Here is a 14,523-nt window from a genome sequence, read left to right as displayed (position 1 = left end):
AACCTGCCTACATCTGTAATACCCTCCCCCTGCCCCCCATCTTCCTTCTGTTATAGGGGATACGTCCCTGCATCCTACCATAGGCTACCCCAGCACCTGTGCTCTATCTAGATCCTCGTAAGTATCAATTATCACCAGCTGTATCTTCAGTGACTCTTAAACATGTTTGAGTCTTAGTTTTAAAAAACCCCTGAAACAAACACCCTCTTCCAGTTACTTTTATCCCTTTATTCATAATGATAGTTATGCATACATCCTGTTTCTGTGTCCGCACCTGCCATTCTGTCTTCACCACAACCCAGCCTGGACTTTGCTCCCACCACTCCAATAAAAGTCTCCTAGCCAAGATCAGGAATGCCCAGGTCCTAATGGCTAAAGCAAAAATGCATCGCTCTCAGTGCTGTTCTTATTGACCAGGCCCTGCTAGCTGACTACATTTTCTTTGTTTGTTTGTTTGTTTGTTTTCCGGTACACGGGCCTCTCACTGTCGCAGCCTCTCCCGTTGCGGAGCACAGGCTCTGGATGCGCAGGCTCAGCGGCCGTGGCTCACGGGCCCAGCCGCTCCGCGGCATGTGGGATCCTCCCGGACCGGGGCACGAACCTGTGTCCCCTGCATCGGCAGGCGGACTCTCAACCACTGCACCACCTGGGAAGCCCTCTTTGGTTTTCTAATACCACATATTTGTTTTTTCCCCTCCACTTCTTATCTGGCCATTTTTCTTTATAATTCAATAGTTCAACAAATATTATAGAATATCCATGTATATCAAGCATTGTATGTTGAGCATGTTAACAGCAAAAAAAACAAGGCCCTTGCCCCTAAGTACCTTTTATTTTAAGGGAGGAGGGATTAAGTAATGTCATATAGTCTTCAAAAGTGTTATGAAAATAGTAGAATAGTTATATTAGATCCCAGATTAGAGTATTTCTCACTCTTCCTCAGCCTCCTTTGCTACAGTCTTCTCCTGAGTTTTAAATGTTGGAGCTCTCTAGAGCTCTGTCCAATGACCTCTGTTTACTCTGTATTCACTCCTTAGCTGATAGCTGATCCTGACACACTAGATGTCACACAATTTTCGTCTACATGCCTATAACGCCTAAATTTAAAATCTCAACCCAGACCTCTTCTGAGCTCCAAACTTACACTTAAGTGCTTACCTCAAGGAGGCAGGCTGCTGGAGGATCCACTCTTTTGTTGCTGTACCACCTGGAATATGTGGCTTCCCAAATACAGTAGCTGGGGAAGAGAGACTGGATGGTGAGGGAACTTTTCACTGTCTCTGGCTGGCAGTGATATACTTCAGCTTTTCTCACATTTCATTCGTCCTGAGCTAGTCACAGAGCTCTACCTGACTACAATGGGGCTGGGGAGTGAGGTTTCCCAAAGGCCCAGAAAGGAACCAGATATTGATGAGCATGAGTAATATCTACCACAAAAAGAATTATTTTAGACTTCCTTTTCCTCCTTTCCCTTACCAACAACCTCTAAATGTTTCTTTAATTCAGGAATTTCTCCATCTATACTTACAGTAAACAGGAGACGCACTGCCCACAAATCGGCCTTCCCGGAAGGACTTGTTGCCTGGGCTGCTGGGATTGCAGTTAGAAGACAGCCTGCAGCTGTCAGCATCTCCCGAATCTGCCTCAGCTGCAGAGCACGACCTAGGCCAAGAGCACACCCTTCCTGCTATGGCAACATCCCATGATTGATTGTGGCAGGAGTATGACCAAGGCTTTACAGTTCTACTTCTTTCTCCAACAAATTTGGTTTTCTTTCCCCAGGGAAGGGACTAGGGTGAGGAAAGATGATGAACAAAACAACAATGTTTTAAATAGAAACAGAATCAGGCGCCTCCTTTCCACAGGTGTTAATGCTTAATAAATAGCTTGTACATCAAATTCTATTTAAGCACCTGTTTTTGGAAGAAATAACTTATGCCAGTTGGTAATGGGAGGGGTCTGAAAACAGATGATAAGATGAGGGTTGGGAGTAAGGTCACTTTCATCCCAGCTGGCAATGAGGACCCTGTCATTGGTAAGGGGAACACAGACATGCCCGGACATAAGGTGGATGTCCAGTTATTAAAACTCTCTCCATTGGTGAATTATGATGTATGCCACTGGGGGAGGGGAGTATGCATTAGCTGGTGTAAAGTATCAGACCTCTGAGAAGAACTGGGAAACAAACTTTAAAAATAATGTGAATGAATGGCTATTGTTAAGCCCATTGATACCCTAGAAAAAGATCATGGAAAGGTGTGGGCAATTGATCACCAAGCATGAAAGTCAAGGCAGCAACCTTCCTGATAGCTTACAAAAACAGTCTCCTGCAGCAGGAAGGCAGAAGAAGCTGAGGACCAGGAGTTAATGAAGTGGTAGAGCTTCAGAGAAGATTAAATGCCCAATCAAGGCAGGTTGGTTATGACAAGATCAGGGCCTGGCTGGGATAAAATGGGATCCTGACATTTGGAAAGAGAACATCTGGGTGGATGATCCTGAACATTTTTTTTTTTTTTTTTTTTTTTTTTGCGGTACGCGGGCCTCTCACTGTTGTGGCCTCTCCCGTTGCGGAGCACAGGCTCTGGACGCGCAGGCTCAGCGGCCATGGCTCACGGGCCCAGCCGCTCTGCGGCATGTGGGATCTTCCCGGACCGGGGCACGAACCCGCGTCCCCTGCATCGGCAGGTGGACTCTCAACCACTGCGCCACCAGGGAAGCCCGATCCTGAACATTTTGAACCTCCAGACTCTTCTGAACTCTGTAATGCAGAAGTGAGCCACCCTTCCTTCCTTTGTCTTGAGGGCTAGCCTGCCCACCCCCCTTGCTTGAAGGCAAAGCAGAGTTCTCTCTCCAAGAAATATCATGTTCCTCCTGCCTTTCAGGATTTACCTTTACCTTCTGTTATGACCGTTAGTGTATATAATTAGGGTTAAGTCATAGCATAACTCAGCCAGTGATACACTGGTGTTAATGATACCTAATAACCTAAAGAAGAAACAAAATTTAGCCATTGTGTATTGTCAGGTGCTGGAGGAGAACCTGTGGGTCTGAATTCTAAGAGTGCTTAATTAAGGGGACTAGATAATAAGATTTATCAAGAGACCTTATTTTCTTAGGAGCTTTCTACCGATATTGGATTTAACAGTTTGGTGAGGACTCCAGCTGATGGTGCATACTCACTACTGAGATGACTCCTGGAGGCCTAGAAAAAGCAATGGCTAAAGCTAATTGAAGTTGATATGCCAGAATGCCGTAGTAGACAATAGAATAGGGGATTAAAAAACCCATGGAAGCCAGCATGCTGGAATGAATATACTTTGTAAGTCTAGGAGCCCTACCAGATGGTTATGTTCTATGGGAAGGCAATACATTATTTACCAAAGCCATAAATAATGTGCTGGTGTGGGGCACTAGAATCACTAAGAGTTCAGTGGTGGTTCTCCTCTATAATCCAAGGCTGATGGTAGGATAGGCTCCTACTATTAGGATCACTTATAGCAATGGGGATGATTGGATCCAAATAAAGGCCAGGTGGTAGCACTTAACTGCCAAAATCCAGGTGGATAAAAATATTGTAATAACTGGTAGCATCAAAGTAGCATCTAGGAGGCCTGACACAATAGTTGGAGATGGTTAATCAGATTAAATGTCTGTTTTGTCACTAGGGGCAAAATAGATGGGAATCCAACAAAGGTATCCTAATCAGCTTGCAGTATCGTAAGAAATGAAGAACAGATGACCAGGAGGCCAAGGGCAATTGCCTTAATTAAAAGTTACAATCTAGTGCCAAGTTTCTGGATCTGAGGTTGTTTTCAGACACAGAACCCCTCTACTGAAGAGGAGGCAAGTCCCTAATAGGAAGGAAATTGCAATAGCACAGAAAATATGCTCAGTAATGATTTCCCCACTATTGCCCCAAATTGTTCACTTGGGTGACTGTTAGAGTGGCTAACAATCACAGTTTTCCCAGAATTCAGGGGTTTCTTGGGACATCCTGAGCAAGCTGGGTTGAGCTGGTCACTTCAGTACTATACCTTGCAGAAAGGGGAATAGCCAATATTTCAAGAACTGTTGGACACAGGCTGAACTGACAGTGATACCCGGAAGCTTGAAGCACTATTATGGTCCTTCTATTAGAGTGAGGGCACATGGGGATCAGGTAATTAATTGAGTCCTGAAAAACATCTGGCTTGTGATGGGTCCACTATTTCTTCAGATCTATCCAGCAGTTATTTTCCTCAGTTCCTGACAGTATAATTGAGAATAACATACTAAATAATTAGCACAAGCTCCACTTTGAGTTCTTGGTCTATGGGATAAGGATAATTACACCCAAGTAGAGGCTTCTAAAACTGCTCCCCAAACTCAGCCAAGATAATAAAACAAAAACACTGTTACATCCCAAGGGGGATGGTGGAAATTAGTGTCAACCTTAGAATCTAGAGGGTGCAGGGGTGTTGGTCCCTATCAAATCTCCATTTAATTCACCATTATGACCCTTGCCAAAACTGGAAGAATCTTGGAAAGATGACAGCAGGCCACCGCAAACTCAACAAAGTCATAATCCCAATTGCATGGCCATGCCAAGATGTGATATTTTTGGTAGAGAAGATCAATATGTCCTCAGGTTCATGATATAAAGACATTGATATGGTGAATGCATCCTTTCTCTTCCAGAGAGGAAAAAGGATCAGAAGGACTTCTCATTCACATGGAATAGGTAATAATATACATTCCTTCTTTTGCTCTAGGGCTATGTTAGTTCTCCTGCCTTCTGGACCATTTGAACATCCTGCAGAACATTATTAGTTGATTCACTACATCAATGCCATTACATTAATTGGGGCAGATAAGCAAGTTGTTGCTATCATGCTCCTTGGTAAGATATATGTGTTCTAGAGGATGGGAGGTAAACTGAAAGAGATTCAAAGCCTTCTAATTAGTAAAACGTTTAGGGTTCCTATGGACAGAGGCATGTCAGGATATCCACTCCAAAATAAAAGACAAATTATCACATGTTGCACTTTGCACAACAAAAAAGGAAGCTTAACTAACCTGGTCAGTATCTTTGAGTTATGGAGGCAGCATATTCCACTATTCCAAACCTGAGAATACTGCTGGTGGCCCATATGTTGGATGATACTAATGGTTACCAGCTTTGGTGGGACCTAGAGCAGGAAGGACTTCTGCTACAGGTCTAGGGTATAATGTAAGCAGTTCTGCTGCTAGGGCCATGCAATCTCGAGGTGTTAGAGGTATTGGTGATGATACAGATGACCTATGGAACTCATGGCAAGCCCACATGGGGGAATCATATGTGGGTTCCTGAGGTTTTTGGAACAAGCATGAAATTTGCCTTTTGGAAAACAACTCACAGCATGCCCTGATAGAGATGGAGCCCCTGACCATGAGATACCAATAGATTGATCATGTATCCACAAAAGCCAATCATGAACTGGGGTGGGTCAGATTCATCATGTCATAAAGTTGGTTAGGCCTAGCAGCAATCCAGCATAATATGGAAGAGGTACATCCAGACAGCATGAGCAGTATCAGAAGGCAAGCTGCATGACAGAGGGCCCAGACCTCCATTTTAGCCAGCAATGTTAGATAATGTTGGACCAGTGCCCCTCCTTTGGCTAATATCTATGACCAGCCAACAGAGAAAAAAAAATCTGGGCTTGGTTTCTGGATGGGTTGGCTGAATATGTGGGTACAAATTGAGGATGGAGGGCCAACTGCCCTGTAGCCTCACTAGTGGCTTCAAGAGACAGTGGTGAGAAAGAATTCTTACAATGTATATTTTTGACCCTACCTTTATATATCAGAAACAAGTCAAACTTTCCATTTTTTAAAAAAATGCTGCTCATGCTCTAATTAACTCATGTTAATTAGAGTTAGTTACTGTGACTAACTACATTTTAGTAATTACTTTTTTGTAATTAACCTCAATTTAATCAATCATTTCTTTAAATTCAAATGCTGTTTTCAAAGAACTTTCCCTTTCTGATCTCTTCGAGATTTGTTTCATAGAACTATGTATTCTATTACCATCATGACAAATGTTATGTGAGGTTTTTTTCCTTTGCTATAGATAATAAAATCAATGAAATCATCAATTTGTGTGTGTGTGTTTATTATGAATTAGCTTTTTTTTTACAACTTTATTGGAGTATAATTGCTTCACAATGGTGTGTTAATTTCTGCTTTATAACAAAGTGAATCAGTTATACATATACATCTGTTCCCATATCCCTTCCCTCTTGTGTCTCCCTCCCTCCCACCCTCCTTATCCCACCCCTCCAGGCAGTCACAAAGCACCGATCTGATCTCCCTGTGCTATGCAGCTGCTTCCCACTAGCTATCTACCTTACTTTAAATCATCAATTTTAAAAAAATTAATAAAATTTAAAAAGCTACTGAGCCACAGAATTTAAAAATGAAAAAGAATCTAAGGCTTATATTTTTCAAATGAACATTTTGAAACAATGGTTAATTATTTTGGAAATAGAGCCAGTTTAAAAAAAACAGATCCTTTAATAGTCATTGTATAATAAGAAATTTTTTGGGGGGAGGGGATCAAGACGGTAGAGTAAGAGACATGGAGCTCACCTCCCCTGACAAACACATCAAAAATACATCTACATGTGGAACAGTTCTCACAGAAAACTAACTGGAAACTGGCAAAAGAACTCCTATACAACCAAGGTTGCAAGAAAGATTCCCACATAATTGTGTAGGATGGGAAGAAAAGCACTGGGTCAAGACCTGTGTCCCTGCAAAGGAACTAAGAGGAAAAGGGTGATCACATGGGTAGACACTCACCCTAGGAGTGAGTGGTTCGACTCCCAGTCCTGGGGCCCTATGCTGAGGAGACAAGCACCCTCGGCTGCTTGGGGAACCGCTGGCACAGAGAGAAAGGCTGGAGAAACCTAGACTCCACTTGTGAGAAATGTGTGAGTGCTGGCTTGCCACCAGATATGGCAGAGAGAGGTCTGCCTTAGTGGCTGCCACTTTGCTGCACTCCCCAATCTGAGCTGAGCAAATACCCGGGCCCCACTTACTCCACAGCACAGCTTGGCACTGGATCTAGGGCAGCCAGACCTGAGAAGAGACTTGATCTAGGGATGCAGAGGCAACCTGGGGGGCCAGGGAGTGGTCCAGGTTGGGCAGCTGTGGCCATTGTTGACACTTTCTCAGACTGTGCCTCAGAAGCAGCCCAGACTTCTGAAGCAGCACAGCTGCTTGAACTCTTGTGACCAACACACCATGATCCCACCTTCAGCTGAGCAAATCCTTGGGCTCTACCCACTCTACACTGCAACCTCACACTCGATGTCAGATGACCACAACGGGAAAAGATGCAACTTTGGGTTGCATCTGAGTGGAGCTGCAGATGCCTATACAGGCAGTGCATTGGAACTCTGTAGTGCACAAGCCCCACTTGTTTCAGCACTCTCCTCCTTTGCAGCAAATGTCCCAATGTGGGGAGAAGGAAAAACACACACTTAAAGGGAATAGAGTCAGCTCAAGCTTGACCCTCAGGGTTTCCATTCCAGCAACTTGGGAGCAGACCCCACTCCTGACAGGGTGGCGAATGCCACTGACCAGAGAGGAAGTCCCTCCTGAGACCCAGAACATACTCCAGCTCTTCTAACACCAGCCACACCTCCTATCAAGGTGATAGTGGACAGTACACCTTGAGAAATGACATGGCTGGCATCCATGTCAAATCCAACCCTCACACCAATATCATTAGTCACAAGCAGTCTACAGAGGGATGCTACCACATAAAAACTCTTTCAGGACCAAAATAAATAACTGTTTCACCTAAATTCATAAAGGCAGATGAAGTTAAATAAAATGAAGAGGCAGAGGAACTACCTGCCTTTTCAATTGAAAGAGCAATAGAAAAACTCTGAAAAAAAATAATGAAAGAGATAATCGGCCTACGAGACAATGAGTTTAAAAATTTGGTAATAAAAATGTCAACTGAATTAAGAAAGAGAATCTAAGCACAGACCGTTTTAACAAGGAATAAGAAACTATAAAGAAGACCTAATTAAAAATAGATAATTCAATTTCTGAGATAGAAAGCACTCTAGAAGCAATTAATAGCAGACTAAATGACACAGAAGAATGCACATGTGATCTAGAAGATAGAATAATGGAAATCACTCAATCAGAACAGCAGACAAAGACAAATGAAAAAAAGCACAAGAAACAGAGAACAGAGATTTATGGAATAACATAAATAACATAAAACATGCCAACATTCACAATATAGGGGTTCCAGAAGGAGAATACAGAGAGAAGGGAATAAAAATATTTTTGAAGAAATTGTGGCTGAAAACTTCCCAAACCTAAAGAAAGCAAGAGATATCTAGGTAGTGGAAGTACAGAGGGTCCCAAACAATATGAACCCAAACAGACCCACACCAAGACATGTAATTAAAATGGCAAAAGTTAAAGATAAAGGCAGCAAGAGAAAAACAAAGAGTTATATACAAGGGAACCCCATAAGGCTATCAGCAGATTTCTCTGTAGAAACTTTGAAGGCCAGAAGGGAGTGACATGATATATTCAAAGTCCTGAAAGGGAAAACCCTGCAACCTAGAATATTTTACCCAACAAAATTATCATTTAGAATAGAAGGAATGATAAAGAATTTCCCAGAGAAGCAAAAATTAAAAGAATTCAGCAATACTAAGCCTATGCTAAAAGAAATGTTGAAGAGTCTTCTCTAAATGGAAAAGAAATAAGAATCTACAGGAAAGGGAAAAATCCTAATGGGAAAGGCAAATACCTAGTAAGGATTGAGGTCACTTAAATAAGCCAGTACACAGATTCAAAAAAAAATAGCAAAGCAACTATAACTACAATAAACAGTAAAGGGATAAGCATGAAAATGTAAGATACATCAAAAACACAAAATGTGCTGGAGGGGAGTAAAACATGTAGATCTTTTAGAATGTGTTTGAACTTAAATGACTATCAGTTTAAAGCAAGTTGATATAATTATGGGTTAGCATATGTGAACAACATGGTAACCACCAATCAAAAACCTATGGAAACAACAAAATAAAGCAGGGGTAGCAATACTCATATCAGACAAAATAGACTTTAAAACAAAAGCTATAACAAAAGACAAAGAAGGGCATTCTATAATGATAAAGGGATCAATATAAGAAGAGGATATTATACTCATTAACATACGCACACCCAACACAGGAGCACCTAAATACATGAAGCAAATACGAACAGACGTAAAGGGAGAAACTGATAATAACACAATAATAGTGGTGGGAGACTTAATTTAATATTCCACTGACATCAATAATAGATCATCCAGACACAAAATCAGTAAGAGAACAGTGTTCGTAGATGACACAACAGACCAGTTCAACTTAATAGATATCTACAGGACATTACATCCACACAAACAAACAAGCAAACAAAAATCTAGGATACACATTCTTTTCAAGTGCACATGGAATGTTCTTCAGGATAAGCCACATTCTAGATCACAAAACCATCCTCAACAAACTTAGGAGGATAGAAATTACATCAAGCATTTTTCTTAACTACAACTGTATGAACTAGAAATCAACTACAGAAAGAAAAATGGGAAAAGAACAGAAAAGTGGAGACTAAACATCATGTTACTAGAAAATCAACGGATCAACAATGAAATCAAAAAGGGAATCAGAAAATACCTCAAGAGAAATAAAAATGAAAACATAACTTTCCAAAATCTATGGGATGCAGCAAAAGCATAGAAGAGGGAAGTTCATAGTGATACCCAAGAAACAAGAAAAATATCAAATAAACAACCTACTCTACCACCTAAAATAATTGGAAAAAGAAGAACAAACAAAGCCCAAAGTCAGCAGAAGGAAGGAAATAATAAAGATGAGAGAGGAAATAAATAAAATAGAGGTAAAAACATAGAAAAGATCAATGAAACCAAAAGATGCTTTTTAAAAAAGATAAAATTGATAAACTTTTAACCAGGTTTATGAAGAAGAAAAGACAGAGGACCCAAATAAACAAAATAAGAAATGAAAGAGGAGCAATAATAACTGATACCACAGAGATACAAAAAAATCATAAGAATACTATGAACAGTTATATGCCAATGAATTGAACAACCTAGAAGAAATAGACAAATTTCTAGGAAAAGACAGCCTGCCAAGACTGAGTCTAGAAGAAAAGACGATTTAAACAGACCAATCACTAGAAGTGAAATTGAATTTGTAATTTAAAAAAAAATCCCAGAAAACTAAAGTCCAGGACTGGACAGCTCCACAGGGGGATTTGACCAAACATATAAAGAATAGCTTATATCTATCCTTCTCAAACTATTCCAAAAAACTGTAGAGGGGGGAATACTCCCAGATTCATTCTACAAGACCACCAGTACCCTGATACCAGACAAAGACACTACAAAAAAAGAAAATTACAGGCCAATATCTCTGATGAATATGGATGCAAAAATCTTCAACAAACTATAAGTAAACTTAATTCAACTATAGGATCATACACCAGGATCAACTTGGATTTATTCCAGTGTCATAAGGATGATTCAACATACTCAAATCAATCAAAGTGGACACACCACATTAACAAAAGAAAGGATAAAAGTCACATACATGATCATCTTAATAGATGAAGAAAAAGCATTTGACAAAATTCAAATCCATTTATGATAAAAACTCTCATCAAAGTGGGTATAGAGGGAACATATCTCAACATAATAAAGGCCATTTGTGACAAACCCACAGCCAACATAATGCTCAATGGTGAAAAGCTGAAAACCTTCCCACTAAATTCAGGAATGAGACAAGGATGCCCACTCTCACCACTTCTGTTTAACATAGTACTGGAAGTCCTAGTCACAGCAGTCAGACAAGAAAAAGAAATAAACGGTATCCAAATTGGAAAGAAGTAAAACTGTCACTATTTGCAGATGACATGATACTCTATATAGAGAATCCTAAATGCTCCAACTGCAAACTATTAGAATAAATGAATTCAGCAAGGTTGCAGAATACAAGAAATCTCTATATACTAATAATGAAATATCAGGAAGTAAAAAAAAAACTATTTAAAATCATATAAAAGAAACCTTCGAATAAACCTAACCAAGAAAATGGAAGACCTATACTCTGAAAACTACAAAACATTGATGAAGGAAATTGAAAATGATTCAAAGAAATGGAAAGATATCCCATACTCTTGGATTGGAAGTATTAATATTATTAAAATAGCCATACTATCCAAAGTCACCTACAGATTTAATGCAATCCCAATCAAAATACCCATGACATTTTTCACAGAACTAGAACAAGTAATCCTAAAATTTATATGGAACCACAAATACCCCAAATTGCCAAAGCAATCCTGAGGGGGAAAAAAAACAAAGCTGGAGGCATAACTCTCCCAGGCTTCAGACTATACTACAAAGCTAGAGCAATCAAAACAGCATGATATTGGCATAAAAACAGACACACAGATCATTGGAACAGAAGGAGAGCCCATAAATATACCCATGCATCTACAGTCAATTAATCTATGATAAAGGGGGCAAGAATATACAGTGGAGAAAAGACAGTTTCTTGAACAAGTCATGCTGGGAAAACTGGACAGCTACATGTAAAACAATGAGATTAGAATATTTCCTCACACCATATACAAAAATAAGCTCAAAATGGTTTAAAGTCCTAAATTTAAGATTTGAAACCATAAAACTCCTAGAAGAGAGCATAGGTGGAACATTCTTTGACATACATTGTAGCAATATTTTCTTGGATCAGTCTCCTAAGGCAAAAGAAATAAAAGCAAAACCAAACAAATTGGTTGTGTTTGGATTCCTTTTTCTTTTTTTTGGTGTGTATATATTGTAGATTTTCAGTTTGCAGTTACCATGAGGTTTTGATATAGCAGTCTCTATATATACAAGATTGTTTTAAGTTGCTGGTTTTTAAATTTCAAATGCATTTCTAATATTCTGCATTTGTACTCTCCTCTTCTCACAATTGCTAGGTTTGATATCATATTTGTGTGTGGATGATTTCCTACCTTTACCGTATGGTTGCTTTTACTGGTGAGCTTTCACGTTTGTAATTTTTTTGTTTCTAGTTGTGGGCTTTTCTTTTCTGCCTAGAGAAGTTCCTTTAGCGTTTGTTGTAAAGCTGGTTTGGTGGTGCTGAATTCTCTTAGCTTTTGCTTGTCTTTAAAGCTTTTGATTTCTCTGTTGAACCTGAACAAGAGCCTTGCTGTGTAGAGTATTCTTGGTTGTAGGTTTTTCCCTTTCATCACTTTAAATATATTGTGCCACTCCCTTCTGGCCTACAGAGTTTCTGCTGAAAAATCAGCTGATAACGTTATGGGGATTTCCTTTTATGTTATTTGTTGCTTTTCCCTTGTTGCTTTTAATATTTTCTCTTTGTCTTTTTAAAAAAATATCTTGATTGGCATTTAAAATTTTATTCATTTATTTATTTATCTTTTGGCCGCATTGGGTCTTTGTTGCTGTGTGTGAGCTTTCTCTAGTTGCAGCGAGCAGAGGCTACTCTTTGTTGTGGTGTGTAGGCTTCTTATTGCAGGGGCTTCTCTTGTTGTGGAGCACGGGCTCTAGGCATGCAGGTTTCAGTAGTTGTGGCATGTGGGCTCAGTTGTTATGGCTCGTGGGCTCTACAGTGCAAGCTCAGTAGCTGTGGTGCACGGGCTTAGCTGCTCCGCGGCATGTGGGATCTTCTTGGATCGGGATCAAACCCATGTCCCCTGCATTGGCAGGCAGACTCTTAACAACTGCACCACCAGGGAAGTCCTTTCTCTTTGTCTTTAATTTTTGTCAGTTTGATTACTATGTTTCTCACCATGTTCCTCCTTGGGTTTATCCTGTATGGGACTCTCTGCACTTCCTGGACTTGAGTGACTGTTTCCCTTCCCATGTTAAGGAGATTTTCAGCTATTATCTCTTTGAATATTTTCTCAGGCCCTTTCTCTCTCTCTTCTCTTTCTGGAACCCTTATTATGTGAATGTTTGTGTGTTTAATGTTGTCCCAGAGGTCTCTTAAATGGTCCCCATTTCTTTTTATTCTTTTTTCTTTATTCTGCTCCACGGCAGTCATTTCTACCATTCTGTCTTCCAGCTCACTTATCCGTTCTTCTTCCTCATTTTTTCTGCTATTAATTCCTTTTAGTGTATTTTTCATTTTAGTTATTATATTGTTCATCTCTGTTTGTTTGTTCTTTATATGTTCTAGCTCTTTGTTAAACATTTCTTGTATTTTCTTGGTCCATGCCTCCATTCTTTTTCTGAGATCTTGGATCAGTTACTATTATTACTCTGAATTATTTTTCAGGTAGATTGCCTATTTCTACTTCACTTACTTGTTCATTTGGGGTTTTATCTTGTTCCTTTATCTGGAACATATTCCTCTGCCATCTCATTTTGTCTAACTTTCTGTGATAGTGGTTTCCATTTCAGAGGTTATAGCTCCTCTTGCTTCTGGTATCTGTCCCCTTGTGGGTGGAGCTGGGTCTTATGCCTCTGGTGGGCAGGGCCGTGTCAAGGGGTGTGTTTAGAGATGGCTGTGGACTCAGGAAGATTTTAGGCAGCCTGTCTGCTGAAGGGTGGGGCTCTTTTCCTGCCCTATTGGTTGTTTGGCCTGAAGTGTCCCAGCACTGGAGCCTATAGTCTATTGGGTGGGGCCAGGTCTTGGTGTCAAAATCATGGCCCCCAGGAGAGCTCATGCTAATGAGTACTCCATGGTACCTCCACCACCAGTGTCCTTGTCCCCACAGTGAACCATACCTGCCCCCGCCTCCCCAGGAGACCCTCCAAGAGCAGCAGGTGGGTCTGGTCCAGGCTCCTATGAAGTCACTGCTTTTTCTCTGGGTCCCAGTGCACACAAGACCTTGTGTGCACACTCCAAGCATGGAGTTTCTGTTTCCCCCAGTTCTGTGGAGTTCCTGTGATCAAGTCCCACTTGCCTTCAAAGCTCAATGCTCTGGATTCTCCTCCTCCTTCCAATGCCAGACCCCCAGGCTGGGGAGCCTGATGTGGGGCTCAGAACTCTTAGTCCTGTGGGAGAACCTCTGCAATATAATTATTTTCCAGTTTGTGCGTTGCCCACCCAGCAGGTATGGGATTTGATTTTATTGCAGATGGGCCTCTCCTACCGTCTCGTTGTAGCTTCTTCTTTGTCTTTGGATGTAGAACATCTTTTTTGGCAGGTTCCAATCATTTTTACTGATGGTTGGTCAGCAGTTAGTTGTGATTTTGTTGTTTTCATGGAAGGAGGTGAGCTCAAGTCCTTCTACTCCAACACCTGACATTAAAAGAAAACTTGACAAATGCATGTTGAACAAAAAGCAAATGCTCTCAAAGGAAAGTTTTTTACTCCAACAAAATAAAATTCAATTCATCAATCCAAAAAATCCAACAACAAACAAACAAATGTGACCCAACTAAACTTAAAAGCTTTTGCATGGCAAAGAAAACTACTGACTGAA

The sequence above is a fragment of the Mesoplodon mirus genome (genome assembly GCF_964341445.2).
Source record: "Mesoplodon mirus genome assembly, chromosome: 8".
In the NCBI taxonomy this organism is placed as follows: Eukaryota; Metazoa; Chordata; class Mammalia; order Artiodactyla; family Ziphiidae; genus Mesoplodon; species Mesoplodon mirus.
This window is presented reverse-complemented; position numbering follows the sequence as displayed.